Genomic DNA, 13,646 nt, shown 5'->3' on the forward strand with positions numbered 1-13,646 from the left:
CCTGCTAATCCCCATGACACTAGGGGGCAATTTACCTTGACCAATCAACATCTCTTGACTGTGGGAGGAAACCAGAGCACCCGGACAAAACCCACGCAGACACGGCGCAATGTGCAAACTCCACACAGGCAGTGAGCCGAGACCAGAATTGAACACGTGATCCTCGCTCTGTGAGGCAGCAGTGCTAACCACTGCTCCACCGTTCCACCCCAAGTCTCTTGAGCATTTAGATCTGGCCTCATAACCAATGTAACCACAGTGCTGCACTGCACCCTGATAGTTCTAATCCCTGGCAACTCCTTCATATATCACCGCATAGCTGATTTGATTGCTTGTTTTCTGCCTTGTTTTCTAGTTGTTTCGGACAGCTGCCACCAAGGGGCTTTGAAATCCAGTTCGCACAGGAAGGGGTTACAGTGTCGTTCAAAGATGCGACAATGAAGTGGAGAGTGCCAAGCAACAGTTGGACAGGACCCATGGCAGGGAAACATAAGCTATAAATAGCAAAGGTCACTCAATAAAGCTGTGCACAGTCTGATTGAAGTTAATGTTTATTCTAGCTGCAAGTGCATATTTGAATGTGTACCAGAGCACCTCAAATATGAGAAATCTGTGTTCTGGTTAATTGATTAACACTAACACTGCAGCTGTTTTGCCCTTAAGTTGAATCATTCGCTTTGCACCTCAACAGAATCTCTTGCAGATTCCGTGCACAGTTTTATATTCAACAGCTTTGGCTCAGATCCAAGTTTCATGTTTGCATCTCAGGATTTATTGCTAGGGTAAATTTAAAAGAATGATTTACACAGAGTTACGTTACAGACCATTTTGCAGGAGAGAAACAGAACACTCAATGTCAGCGATGATACTCCTCCCACCTCACTGTCAGCTGTGGCTCACTTCAGGGCCTTCAATACAAAATCCTGACTGAGTGCAGCACTCAGGGACTGCAGCACTGTTGGAGGTGCCATCTTTTAGATCAGATATTTGAGCAAGTTCCTGTCTGTCTTCTTGGATACGTGCAAAAGATCCCAGGCACTATTTTAAAGATAAGCTCTCCCTACAATGTCCTACAAGCCAGAACAAACGATCCACTCAATATCTCATTGCTGTCCATGAGAATATGCTGTCAGCAAATTGGCTCCGACTGATAAATCTTCAAAACCAATTAATTGTTAACGGTTTTGGACTGTCCTGGAGTCATGAATCCGGTGGCATAGTGGTTAGCACCGCTGCCTCACAGTGCTAGGGACCAGGGTTTGATTCTGGCTTCGGGTGATTGTCTGTATTAAGTTCTCTCCATATCTGCGTGGGTTTCTTATGGTTTCCTCCCACAGTCCAAATATTTGGAAGTTAGGTTGAATGGTCATGCTAAATTGCCCCTTAAGGGGCAAGCAGGATAAATGTGTGGGGATGGGTCCTGGGTGGGATGATTGTCGGTGCGGGTTTGATGGGCCAAATGGCCTCCTACTGCACTATAAAGATTACAGTCACCATTACTGATAATATTATTTTCTTCTAGACGTATTTAGTTTGTTGGATTTAAATTCCCCAGTTGTCAGGATTTGAACTCAAGCCGAAGATTCCCTACAGTACAGAAGGAGGCCATTTGGCCTACCAAGTCTGCACCAACCACAATCCCACCCGGGCCACCCAGATTCTAAGAAAAGTGCTATATCATGGAATCATTCTGTTGCAGAAGCAGGCCATTTGGCCCATTGCGTCTGCACCAGCTCTCCAAATGAGCATTGTGACTCAGTGCCATTGTCCTGCCTTTTCCCCCTGCACACCTAGCACCCCTTTGACTGCCTTGATCGAACCTGCCTCCACCAAACTTCCAGGCAGTGCACCCCGACTGTTCGCCTTCTTTTGCCAAGTACTTCAGAAGTGTGCGTTCTTGTTTTTGATCGTGTAAATGATATAAGTGCAAGTCTTTATTTTACCTTCATAATTTTCTTGCACTTGTCTGTAGCAATGGTCACAGAATGCAAACAAGGATTAAGACGCTGGGTTTACTGAATACAATAATTTGTCAGAGGGGAGAACTGAATCTATATAATATTCAAGTTAAGAAGCAAATCATGGAACAAAGGTGACAGGTTTATAATTCCAACTGACTGTCCACATGTGCAAGTTGGGAAGATCTTGTCAATGATAGAAACTGTTCCATTGGCATTTACACTTTGACTTCACAAATGCTGTAATCTCGGCTATTTATATAATGCATAATTGATCCCAGTCAGATGTTTGACACGCATGAAAATCCACCCCGTAGTCATACCGAGTCAGAGACAATCACTGACTTCCCCTTTCTAAAGTATTGCAGCGTGAAACTAGCAGAATAGAAACAGACTTGCTGCAAACCTCTGACTCCATCCGCATCCTCCATCCTCCGGTGTTGCTACAGTGCGTGAGGTTTTGGCTGAGTGCCAAATTCTCTGTTCTGGCGACGGGGCAAGGACAAACGAGATTGGAGAATCCCGCCCATTCTCTTTCTGTGCTGACGAAGGCTTCCTTACAATGAGTGTCAGCAATGGTGTGGTGGGTAGAACTCTCACCTCTGGGTCACAAAGTTCTAGATTCACATCGCATGTCTTGAGCACAAAGGCCGAGGCTAGCATTCCCAGTGTGGTACCAGGCGAGTGCTGCACTCTCACAGTGCTGCGCTGTTTGGAGGGGGCATCTTCCAGTTGACACACACGACCTCCTCGAGTGGATTCGTAAGATCCCATGGCAATATTTCAAAGAGCAGCAGGGGAGTTCTCCCAGGTGTCCCGGCCAATAATTGCCCCCCCAACCAACATCGCAAAAAACAAATTATTATATTATTAAAGCTTATTAAGTGTAAATTATCTTCTGAGATTCCTGCATTACAACAGTGAGTACATCTGAAACAAAAACGTACTTGAGATGGTTGGTTGTGAAAAGTGTTACAGAAATGCAAGCCTTTATTGAAAATATGAAAGGACTGGTAAAAATCACATGTCTAACCTCACAGAATGAGTTCCTGATGTTATCGTTCTTAATGTGAGTTTCTTCTCCACATGAGCACTCTTAACTAAAGTGTGTATGTTACACCAGTATGATCTTCACCAGGGTGTATGTTCTCTTCATCGCGGTGTGTGTACTTTTTATCTGGGTGTGTACCTTCTATTAGGATGGGTGTATCCCTCATTGGCATATAGAATCATAGAATCCCTCCAGTGCAGAAAGCAGCCCTTTGGCCCATCAGGTAGCACAAGCTTTCAGGGCCAATTCTCTGCACCAATTCTCTGACAGAGAACATCCCACCCGGGTCCTATCCCCGTAATCCCATATAATTAGCTTGCTAATGGCCCTGAGCCACACATTTTGGACACTAGGACGCAATCTAGCATGGCTGATCGACCTGACCTGCACATCTTTGGACTGTGGGACGAAACCGGAGCTCCCGGGAGAAACCCATGCAGATTTGGGGAGAACCTGCACACTTCATGCAGACAGTCATCCAAGGCCGGAATGAGACCCAGGTCCCTGGCACTGTGAGGCAGCAGTGCTAACTACTGTGCCACCTTGCCACTCGCTGCTGCCATCTGTATAACTATCATATCTGTCTTTTCACGAATGCCGGGGGGCCTACTCTGTGGTAATCGAGTGTTTTCTGCCTTTATTTTGGATTGTCGCAGTAAGAAGTCTCACCACACCAAGTTAAAGTCCAAGAGGTTTATTTGGTAGCAAAAGCCACGAGCTTTCGGAGCGCTTGCTGTCCCTTTGTCAGGTGAGTCATTTTAGATTGCCAGCATTTGCAAGTTTTCCATTTTATACAATTGATTTTTATTCCTTGTTTTGGCAGTCATTAATTAATGACTATATGCAGGGTGAATGTTAAACTGGATTGTCATCAAAGCTTTAGGTTATTGGTTAAAATCAGTGTCAGGCCTGTTTGACTTGGTTGAACACATTGTAAAATTCGACTTGTACACAGAAAGTCGAATCAGCTTTGTACATAAAGCCATGAAACTGAGTTCAACCCGATTGAAAGTGGAAAAACAGATTGTATATGCCAGTGCTTTAATGATTTGTCATTAAATTTCTCTTTCCTGAGTCAGATCCTGAGAGATTAAAGGGGAATTAAAGACAAGGTATTCTGTTACATCTTCAAGTTCAACAAGCAACAAGATCATTGAATCGCAGAGCACCGAACAAGGCCATTCAGCCCACCGTTGGAAGTTAGTCCCACTCTACCTGCTCTTTTCCCCATGGTCCAGCTAATATTTCCTTTTTGAGTATAGATCCCATTGAAAGTTAGACTTAAATCTGCTTCAACCCTCCTTTCACACAATGTGTTGTAGATCAGATCAACTAGTGAGTGATGTAACAAAACTCTCATCCACCCCGTTTCTTTCACCAATTATTTCAAATCTATGTACAGATGTTATCAACCTGCCAAACAATTTTCCCTCAACCACTCTCTCAAAACCCTTTAGAATTTTGAACATCTGTATGAAATCTCCCCTTCACACTCTCTGCTGTGATGAGAACTTCTCCAGTCTCCCCACGTTGACTGAAGCCCGTCATCCTTGGTTACTATTCTTGTAAATCTCCTTTCTATTTCCCAAGGCCTTGACATCCCTGCCAAACCGTAGGGCCCAGAATTGGACACATTTGTTCAGTTCAGGCCGAACCATTTAAATATCAAATAGGGAAGAAAAGCGAACGAAAATGTTTACTTTTTTACAGCCACTTTTACAAGCTTGGGACATCCCGAATGGCCTTACAGCCAATGGAATGCCTTTGAAGTGTAGTCGTTTTTACCTCGCAGGAAAGGTAACTGCAAGCGGGGAGCAGCAAACTCCCACATCCAACATCAACCTGTATGCACTTTTCATCAAAATTGAGGTTCGTTCTGTCTCATTTCCCCAACAGATTCCTCCTCTCTTTTCCTGGTGTTGTTACAGATTGCTGACCTGCCAATCACCCTCCAATACCTCTTCCAATTCATCAGTTATCATGTGTGCATTTGAACAGCTTGGCACCAGATTCTCATGGTGAAATCAAATGGAATGCTAATCAGGCAGGATCGATAGAAGGCAGCCAATCCACTCTTATCTGAATGAAGGAGAAAACATGCCTGAATGGGCGGCACAGTGGCTAGCATCGCTGCCTCACAGCGCCAGGGACCCAGGTTCGATTCTGGCCTCGGGTGAACGTCCGTGTGGAGTTTCACATTCTCTCTGTCTCTGCGTGGGTTTCCTCCAGGTGCTCAAGTTTCCTCCCACAGTCCAAAGATGTGTGAGTTAGGTGGATTGGCCATGCTAAGTTGCTCATTAATATTAGGGAGATTAGCAGGGGTTACAGGGATAGGGTGGGATTGTTTACGGTGCAGGTCTGATGGACTGATCAGCCCCCTTCTGCACTGTAGGGATTCTAGATGCAACCTGATAAAAGTTTCTTCAGGTTATTTGACCAGGTGGGGCATCATGTTTGAATTTATTTCTGCCCTGACATCGCCCCTGTACATCTTTCAGTAAGGTTCCCTGGCAGTGACAAGAAGCAGGATTTTTATCCCAGGGTCCGTATGTTCAAAAATAATTACAAAAAAGCCATGTTCTTAGTTAGCGGATGGTGTGAATGTGAGAGAGAAAGAGAAAAGGAAGATAGATCACGGTCTTTCAGCGGCAGCACCTGAAAGTTGAATCCTCCATTTTCATCAGCTGAGAGATCAGTACAAAAAAATGGATGAGCAAACTGGCAAAGATTTCAAAGATCACTCTCAAAAATGCTTAAATTCCAAAGAGTGCTTAAGGGAGAAAAGAACTTGTATTTACGTAGCACCTCATCATATCCTCAGGACATCCCAAAGCACTTCACAGCCAATGAAATACTTTCAATCTGCGAGGAAGCTTGTGCACAGCAAGATAGGTGGCACGGCGGCATGGTGGCACAGTGGTTAGCACTGCTGCCTCACAGCGCCAGGGACCCAGGTTCGATTCTTGGCTTGGGTCACTGTTTGTGTGGAGATTGCATGTTCTCCCTGTGCCTGTGTGCGTTTCCTCCGGGTGCTCCGGATTCTTCCCACCGTCCAAAGGTGTGCGGGTTAGGTGGATGGGCCATGCTAAATTGCCCCTTAGTGTGAGGGAGACTAGCTAGGGTAAATGTATGGTATTATGGGGATAGGGCCTGGATGGAATTGTGGTCGGTGCAGACTCGACGGGCTGAATGGTCTCCTACTGCAACGTAGGGATTCTAAGATTCCACAAACTGCAAAAGAAAAAAATTGCAGTTACATGACATCTTTTGCAACCTCGGGAGGTTCCAATGTGCAATACAGCCAATAAGATGCTTTTGAGGTTTAGTCATAAAATTGTAATATTGCAAATGCGACAATTTGTGAACAGCAAGATCCCATGGGTTAACTAATGGGATAAATGACCAGATCATTTGCCTTCCTTCTTCATGATGTTGACTGAAGAATAAGGACGGGGGGAGAACTCCCCTGCTCTCCTTCAAAATAGTATCGGGGATTCTTTTACAATCACCAGACAGGGCAAAGGAGGCCTCTGTTTAATGATCAGAGCCCCTGGCAATGCAGCTCTCCCTCACTACTGCATTGAGATATCAGCCTCCATTACATGCCCAAGTGTCTGGACATATGACCTTTTGACTCAGACACAAATGCCACCCACGGTCATCACAGATTCTTGGAATGAATAATCTGTTTACCTGCCCTTCAAATTTCCCTTCTCTTCCTCGAATAGTCAACTTGAGTGGGCAGCCCGGGGCTTGAGGTTTGGCATTTGACTCAAAATCTAGCAAGAGCTGACCCACAAAAGTGGAATCTTCAAGAAATAATTTATTTGTTTAAAATTTAACAAAATCACGCAACAGAAAGGTTTCAGTTTCAATCCTGGTCTCTGCTGATTTTAGCCAGATAAAGAGTTGCTTCTGTTCTCAGGATGAGTAATGGAGATTTCAGAGAAAGCTTCCAGCCCTGATTACTGTCTGTTGAACTGTGCCAGAAAGGTGGAAAGTTTGGCATTCTTATAACAAGCTGAGCACCAATTGGCCTTGAGAAATCTCAAAGGTGCACCATGCACCTAATGATGTACCTCTGAGTGCAGTCACTGTTGTGATATATACACGGCAGCCAATTTACAGAGCTTGATCCCATAAACAGCAATGTAATAATGACCAGGTCAATAAGATAAACGGCAAATACTGCGGATGCTGAAAATCTGAAATAAAAACAAAAAATGCTGGAGAAACATGTTCGTGTGCACGTGTCTGTATGTGTGGATGTGTGTTTGTCTGTATGTGTGTGTGTCAGTCTGTGTGTGTGTCTGTGTGTGTGTGTGTGAGTCTGTGTGTGTGTGTGTGTGGGTGTGAGTCTGTGTGTGTGTGTGTGTGTGTGAGTCTGTGTGTGTGTGTGTGTGTGTGTGTGTGTGTGTGTTTTTGGGTGGACTTTTCCCATCCTACGTGCCACAGGAAGCGTAGCAGACAGGACGGGACTATACAAAGGTCTATTGACATCAGGCAGGATTTTCTGGTCTTGATACAAAGGCAGCCGGAAAATCCCATCTTTTGTGTCTGCATGTCTGTGCATATGTTTGTGGATTTGTGTTTTGTGTTAGTGTGTTTATATATGTGTGTGTGTGTTTGTATTTGTGTGTCAGTTTTCATGTCTGTACATATGATCGTATTGAATGGCGGGGCAGGCTCAAAGGGCTAGATGGCCTACTCCTGCTCCTATTTCTTATGTTCTTATGTTATGTTTTGTATGTTTTGTGTTTGTATGTTTCTATATGTGTATGTTTGTGTATATATGTGTGTGTACAAATGTCTTGGAGAAGATATGTGTGTGTAAGGTCATTTTGGGATCAACCTATGGTCAGGTAGTTTGTTGATATGTACTCTATAGACTCTCACTTATAAATGAACGCTGAAATGATATAGGAGATCGGGTAAAGTGTTGAAACAGAAATCAGCTTATCGAAGAATTCAAAAGAGGAATTGGAAGGACTTTTGATAAGTAATATTGAAAGAAAAGCCCCAACACCCACACACACAAAGCTTTGAATTCTTCCTCAATATCCAGTTGATGGAAGATTACTGAAGCGTTTGATTAAATTATTTGGTCAACCCACCCCAACAAGAAATATCTGTATTCTAAGGAAGTGACTAGGCAAGTGAGAGTGACTTCTCCTCGAATGCTGCATAACCAATTCCCTTTAGAGAAAAACAAATCCCTCTTTGGGCTCGGTTCTGAATTCTAATCTATTAAAATTACAAAGGAGCAAAGTTTCAGAGTGGAAAGAGAATTTGGATATTGTAATATGCTCCCATGGGCAGCACACTGGCACAGTGGTTAGCACTGCTGCCTCACAGGACCAGGGACCCAGGTTCAATTCCTGGCTCGGGTCGCTGTCTGTGTGGAGTTTGCACATTCTCCCTATGTCTGCGTGGGTTTCCTCCGGGTGCTTCAGTTTCCTCCCACACTCCAAAGATGTGCGGGTTAGGTGGATTGGTCATGCTAAATTGCCCCTTAGCGTCAGGGGGATTAGCAGGGTAAATACAAGGGGTTACAGGGATAAGGCCTGGGTGGGATTATGGCCAGTGCAGACGTTATGGGCTGAATGACCTCCTTCTGCATTGTAGGGATTCTATGATTCTACATGGATCAGAGAAAGAAGAGAAGGGTTGAGCTGGATGCAGTTGTGCTGTCAAAAAGAAAATAAATGATATTGTTTAATATCCCATATAATGATAGTTAGGAACCAGATCAGAAACTCTAAGGTATATTATGAAATTAGCCTAGACCTCGATTGTTTTGATTTGGACATCAGGGTGAGCATAAGGTGTTTCGCTCCAGGTGTGATTCTATTGACCCAGTAAAAAGCTTTTATAAAAACAAACCTTAATAAACAACAGTTAAAAAAAACAAAAAGAATTCACAAAACTTTAACCAACTGAAATACTTAAACATGACAAGATGTTATTCTTAAATATTTTTATTAGTTCCAATTTAAGCAGTATCCTCATAGATGTAAACTTCTCTGTAGAATTAAGTAGTAAGATGCACAGGCTTACATGAATTCCCAGTCCTCTATCCTTTAAACCCCTCTGGCCAGAGATACAGAGCGGCACCCACCTTCTGACTCTCAGACATCAGCCTCCAAAGAACAGCCTGTTTTCACACAGCAGAACTCCAGTGATGGAGAGGGGGAGAAAACATTTCTTGCCTTTTTCAGACCTCTGGAGAGAGATACCTATTTTCAAGCAGGTCCCCTGACTTCAATTTCCAGGAAGAGAGAGAGAGTCGGGGGTGGGGGGGAATGCTACTGCTCATTTTCAAATTCAAATAGCAATTGCTTGTTTTCTTTCCTCTCTGTAAGCCTAGCTCCACTCACATGGAGGATTTTCTTGTCAATCAACCTAATGAATCTCTACGCTGAAACCCAGGGATCAACCCTAAGAGTAACAATAATGCATTAGCTCAGATTAAAATAAACACTCCAATAATTAGGAGCAATTAACCTTCTGCATACTCAGCATGTGAGCTGCTGGCTGTAGACAACTGGCACCGTAATCAGAATTGAAGTATGAGCACAACCTTCACCAGAAACATTACATAAAATACATTTCTTAAAGGCATAGTGCTGTCACATGATGCCAATGACAGATGAACCCAGCCCAATCTTCTAGACACACACAGACACCTGCATCACCTGAGCCTAAAAGAAGTACCATACAATTTAAGTTTCAACTCTTATTTCCAGTTTTCATAGAATCATAGAATCCTACAACACAGAAACAGGCCATTCAGCCCATCAAGTCTGCACTGACCACAATCCCATCCAGGCCCTATCCCTGTAGCCCCTCATATTTATCCTAGCTTGTCTCCCAACACTAAGAGTCAATTTAACATGGCCAGTCTGACCTAACCCACTCATCTTTGGGCTGTGGGAGGAAACTGGAGCACCTGGAGGAAACTCACGCAGACATAGAGAAAACATGCAAACTCCACGCAGACAGTGACCAAAGATGGGAATCAAACACGGGTCGCTGGCGCTGTTGTTAATTACTAGTTGTGAAAAAAACGTGAAGTTGCCACAGTACCAGATGACCATAGGCTGTTCTCTCCTTTGAGTGGGGGAGCTGGCCAGTGCTGATTTAACCTGAGGGTCACCACACCTCAGGTGAAAGGTAAGGTTGAGAAGGTGTAGCCCTCATGAATAACCTCAGCCAGTACAGGAATTGAAACCACCACTGTTAGCATTGCTAACCAGCCATCTAGCCAACTGAGCTAATCCGACACCCAATGTTAATAGTAAAGAATGATAATAATATCCAAATTCTCTGACCCAGAAAGAAAACCATTCACACTCCAGAGTCTCATTCCTGATTTGATTTATTATTGTCACATGTACTAACACGCAGTGAAAAGTATTGTTTCTTGCGTGCTATACAGACAAAGCATACCATTCATAGAGAAAGAAAGGAGGGAGTGCAGAGTGTAGTGTTACAGTCATGGCTAAACCAGAGCACCCAGAGGAAACCCATGCAGACACAGGGAGAATGTGCAACCTCCACACAGACAGTCACCCAAGGCCAGAATTGAACCAGAGACCCTGGTGTTGTGAGGCAGCAGTGCTAAGCAATGTGCCACCATGCCATCCTCCTCATAGCTTCATCTGTGGACTTCTAACTATTCTTTAAATACTGATGATGTGTAAAAAAAGTAAGATGCAATCCTTGTAAATAAAACATAGGTTGTATTTTTCTCGATACAACTTGATCAACTAGAACTTGATCAAAATCGTTCCTGTTGGTTGAAGCTGGAACTGCTTGTCACACACAGTTTTACAAACTGCTATCTTTAAAACTACTCAAGTGACAACAAGCCATAACTGCAATGCCATACTTAGAAACGCTGCCAATTGTCACACACGTGAACTTCCTGTCGTTCAAAATGGCCAAATTTCACCCGAGGGAAGGTAACACTTCTCTCACGTGAAATCTGGGGAGGCCATGGCCTAGTGGCATTATCACTCCACCATTAATCCAGAAACTCAGCTCATGTTCTAGGGACCCAGGTTCGAATCCTACCATAGCAGATGGTGAAATTTAAATTCACTAAGATATATCTGAAATTGAGGATTTGTTGATGACCATGAAACCATTGCCAGAAAAGCCCAGTTTGTTCACTAATGTCCTTTAGGGAAGGAAATATACTGTCCTTGCCTGGTCTGACCTTTAGTCCAGTTGTAATGTGAACTCACTCATTGTGAAAAAAGAATCACAATTACAGTAGATTTGTAAATAAATTGCAGCTTTTCTTCTGGAAAAGTTAAGGAAAATACATAAATGTTGATGCTTTTATCTGATAAGGTGTGCCTCCTTTTTCCCTGCTTGTGTGTCTTTTTATTGCTGCAGTGTTAAAATGTTGAAATGAAGAATCTGCAATATAAGCAGCTTCCAAGTGGCCATATTCAGGTCAAGATCAGAACTAACAAACAAACGTTAATGGACTAATGATCTCTATTGAGAGGCATGGTATGTTCCAGGCCCTGGGCCAGTAAATCAGAACACTGCACAATGTAAATGACTAATAAAAAAGGTATCAGAAGTGATGATAGTGAGATAAAAAACTGTGCCAAGAACACTGATACTATTGTAGACTCACTTCAGAGAGTTTCACAGTTTGCAAAATGACTCCATGGATTAATATGTTATATATTAATTAAAAATGACCAGAACATATTGACAAATTGTTGTCACATTTACGTGATGTTGATTAGAATATAAAATGTACAGCACATAAGCGTTCTTTGGTACTTGACCTGGTCTGGTTTCAACCAGTTTAGAGCTACTTGCCAGTGAATCTTTCTGAACACGTCCTCTTGTGAGTAATTGTCTCTCCTGGTAATCTTGTATAATTGGCGTTTGACTTGAAGACGGTGTTGTTCCCATGCCTCTGCTGCCCAAGTACTTCTTAGTGGCAGAGGCCGTGGATTTGGATTGTGCTTTTGAAAAAACCTTGATGAGTAGCTGTAGTGCATCTTGTAGGTGGATCATGTTGCTGCCACTTTGCATAGGTGGTTGGTGGAGTGAATGTTGAATGTTGGATGGAGTTCCAATCAAACAGACTGCATTATCCTAGATGTTGGTGAACTTCTTGAGTGTTGTTGGAGCTGCACTCATCCAGGCAAGTGGGGAATATTCCATCATAGTCTTGACTTATGCGTTGTAGATGGTGGACAAGCTTTGGGGAGTCAGGAGATGAAATACTCACCGCAGAATTCCCAGCCTCTGACCTGCTCTGGTAGCCACAGTATTTAGATGGCCGGTTCAGCTCAGTTTCTGGTCAATGGTAACTCCTGGGATGTGGATAGTAGGCCATTCAGTGAAGGCATTGTCATTGAATGTCAAGGGATGGTAGTTAGATTCTCTCTTGTTGGAGATATTCGTTGCCTGGCACTTGTTTGGTGTGAATGCAACTCGCCATTTGTCAGCCTAAGCCTGGGTATTGTCCAAATCTTTCCGGACATGGACATGGGCTGCTTCTTGCTGAAGATAATGCCTTGTGGGTTCACGTCAATCACTTTGATTAGTGACATTTTAGCCCTTAAAAACAGTTTCTCTTAATTTATTCTGTCCAAACTCTTCATGATTAAAAAAGAATGATCAAATCTCCTGTTAGCCTTCTCTAAGGGAAACAACCCCAAATTCTCTAATCTCTGCAAGTAACTAATCTCTCATCCCTGGAACCAATGCTCCCTCTATATTGATGTGGAGATGCTGGCGTTGGACTGGGGTAAACACAGTAAGAAGTCTCACAACACCAGGTTAAAGTCCAACAGGTTTATTTGTAGCAAATGCCACTAGCTTTCAGAACTGGCTGTTCCTTCGTCAGGTGGCACTATACTATACTATTGAGCTTGTATCTATATATGGCCTGTTTGTGAACAGAACTCCCACCCACCTGATGAAGAGGCAGTGCTCCAAAAGTTTGTGGTTTGTGCTGCCAAATAAACATGTTGGACTTTAACCTGGTGTTGTGAGACTTCTTACCCTCTAAATTGCACAGTGGCACAGCAATCTCAAAATCCCTGAGGGACCACATTGGCTACCTTGAATTACCACACTTGTAAAAAACTGTACAGGGGTCATAACACTAAAGCAAATTGCATGTGCATTCTGAGAAGAAAATAAGAGGGGACATTGTCCAGAACCACTCTCAAAAATCTCTTCTGCACCCTCTCCAAAATCTTCCTGAAGTGTAGTGCCCAGAATTCAGCCAGGGCTGAACAATTGTTTTATATAGCTCTGGCATCATTTGCCCTTTGCACTCTGTCTTCCAAAGGGACTCCGAAATTCACATTGAGGTTATCATGGAACAATATCTGCTATTCCGTCACGAGTTCACGGGGTCTCAGAAGTAAAACACTGCAGATGCTTGAAGCCTGTAATATAAACAGAAAATACTGGAAATACTCGGCAGGTCAGCAGGCAGCTAGGGAGAGAGAAACAGAATTAACATTTCAGCTATGTGATTTGTCTTTGGAGCAGACGCAGATAAATCTCAGTGGAATATATCAGTTTGTACCTGATTGCTTCCAATTATGGAATCTTCCTGGGGCTCAAGATGGCTATGATGTGGAGCTGCT

The 13,646-nt window shown here is 43.4% G+C and overlaps 1 protein-coding gene across 2 annotated transcripts in view; it reads left to right on the forward strand.

Moving 5' to 3' along the window:
* The first annotated feature begins 3,566 nt into the window (after positions 1–3,566).
* The window catches only part of LOC145359859 (marginal zone B- and B1-cell-specific protein-like), a 33,826-nt gene continuing 23,746 nt past the window's right edge, over positions 3,567–13,646 (forward strand). The window contains exons 1-2 of one of the 2 annotated variants that reach the window (XM_080214681.1): positions 3,567–3,757; positions 4,089–4,208. The gene's annotated coding sequence lies outside the window, so the exon portion shown is untranslated. Of the gene's footprint in view, positions 3,758–3,925; positions 4,209–13,646 lie in introns of those variants that run through there. The other variant, XM_080214682.1, reaches the window with a different exon arrangement.

Source organism: Carcharhinus amblyrhynchos, chromosome 29, assembly GCF_965287045.1.
Source record: "Carcharhinus amblyrhynchos chromosome 29, sCarAmb.v2.hapA, whole genome shotgun sequence".
Taxonomy (NCBI): domain Eukaryota; kingdom Metazoa; phylum Chordata; class Chondrichthyes; order Carcharhiniformes; family Carcharhinidae; genus Carcharhinus; species Carcharhinus amblyrhynchos.